At 42.3% G+C, this 1846-nt stretch overlaps 1 protein-coding gene across 3 annotated transcripts in view; it reads right to left on the bottom strand.

The window, feature by feature from the left end:
• Positions 1–1846, bottom strand: part of mlphb (melanophilin b) — a 49416-nt gene that overhangs the window by 15572 nt on the left and 31998 nt on the right. The gene's annotated exons all lie outside the window — the stretch shown is intronic.

The raw sequence follows: 1846 nt of genomic DNA, 5'->3' as shown, positions 1-1846 counted from the left end.
TTTTTATTTTTAACTGTTTATACTTGTGTTTTATCTGTAATTTATTTTTATTTTTTTACTTTTTTGAATTGCCCTGTTGCTGAAATATGCTCTACAAATAAAGCTGCCTTGCCTATAGCGACATGGTATTTTACGTCAGTCTACTCCTTTAAGTCTTCAGTTGGATTGAGATATGGATCTGGACATCAAACCAGTCAGTGAGCAGTGAAGCCTCTACATTTGTTATGTTTCTCCATGCTGTTTACACCGCTCTACACCGTTTCTGCCACACATGTTCCCCGCGCTTCCCCGACTCATCCCCATGTCTTGTTCCACAAGCGTAATCAAACTGAATACGTCACTTGTCGCTTGAATGCTTTCCAAACCAGAATCAAAGGGCCGGTAGGTGACACTCGCCTGCAGGATGAGTAACTGGCGTGTGATGAGCTTGGACCTCACCGCCAAAGACAAACATCCCTGCTGTATTTGATGGATGAAAGCCACATTTTGGGGCTGCTTGTTTTCTGCAGCATCCTGTTTGTGTCTCCCAGCGTGATGCCCAGCTGTGAGACCAATTCGCCATGACACCAGATATCAAAGGTGGAAATCAGCACAGGGCCAGGTGGGACTGATAACAGCTTTTATTGTCATGGCTGCCTTCCACCACAGAGCTTAATCCCATCTGGTTTCATATTCCTTATCTTAAATAACTACAAAGAACATCTTTGGATTTGGTTAGTCCGAGCTTCAACTCAATAATTAAACATTAAGAAAGTCCACAGCGGGTCAGAATTAACTCAATGACTCACTGGTTTCTGACAGCAGTAAGAAATGCAGCCCACTTAAAGTCAGCCAAACTAATGGATAACAAAGTCTGTTATTTATCTGCTCCCCATCAACAGAACAGCAACAGTCACCGGGATCCTTACCAGGGACTGAGTATGCCATCACGTAAATAGACACAGATGTAATGTATGTAACCTGTCTCTGATCTAGCAGCTGTCTCCCCCGCATCACTCAACATGTCAGTCTGATGAACGTGTGTGTGTGTGTGTGTGTGTGTGTGTGAGTTCCAACATTAGCTGCTATGAAGACCTGGAATAAAAAGATTTGTGACTCTATACCAAAATGAATTATTGTGACTATCAAGTTTTCCCTCTCTTATAGCCTAAACAGAGCAAAATTAAGTTTATCATTTGGTTTATGTATCTTACCTTTCCCTTTATCGCCCATTTTAATAAATCAAAGACCCTCCAACGCGGCATGTTGCAGTGAGCTCAGAGCTATACCACATGGTCCAATGTTGCTAGCTGAAATCTTCAGAACTGTCCTTTCCACCCCTGAATAAAATATCTGGAAAAGCAAAAGTCTAAACATCTAATAGACAGCCAAGTCAACCTTTTTGATTTTTTTGATTCCACGGCTTGGGTATTTAAAGGGGTAATAGATTTCAAAACCCATTTTGCCTTGTCATAGTTGAATAACGACAGTTTGGTGGGTAAATAGGACGCACTGTACATACAACCTCCAAATCCCACTGATGTCTCTGTCCTCTGCAAATCTCACAATTTGAAACTGCTGCTAAATCTCAACAAAGCTAACAGTTGACGTCAACTCTGTGGCTCCTCCTCATTTGGCTCTGGTCTCTAGTCTTAGTCACGCCCCACAATTTACATAGGTACACCACTGACCTGGGGTCAGCCTAGTCTTCGGAATCTAGGTCACGCAGAAATATTACGTATACATTACTAAATTCACTTATGAGATTTTTTATATCAGAGTTAGAATCAGAATGCTGTTGATACTTTTAATGGCAGCAACACAGTGGTGCTCGTGCACGCCTGTGTGTGGGCGAAGCCCCGAGGGC

This window comes from Etheostoma spectabile, chromosome 11 (genome assembly GCF_008692095.1).
Source record: "Etheostoma spectabile isolate EspeVRDwgs_2016 chromosome 11, UIUC_Espe_1.0, whole genome shotgun sequence".
In the NCBI taxonomy this organism is placed as follows: domain Eukaryota; kingdom Metazoa; phylum Chordata; class Actinopteri; order Perciformes; family Percidae; genus Etheostoma; species Etheostoma spectabile.
Note: the sequence above shows the minus strand (reverse complement) of the source record. Positions and strands in the feature narration are given on the sequence as shown.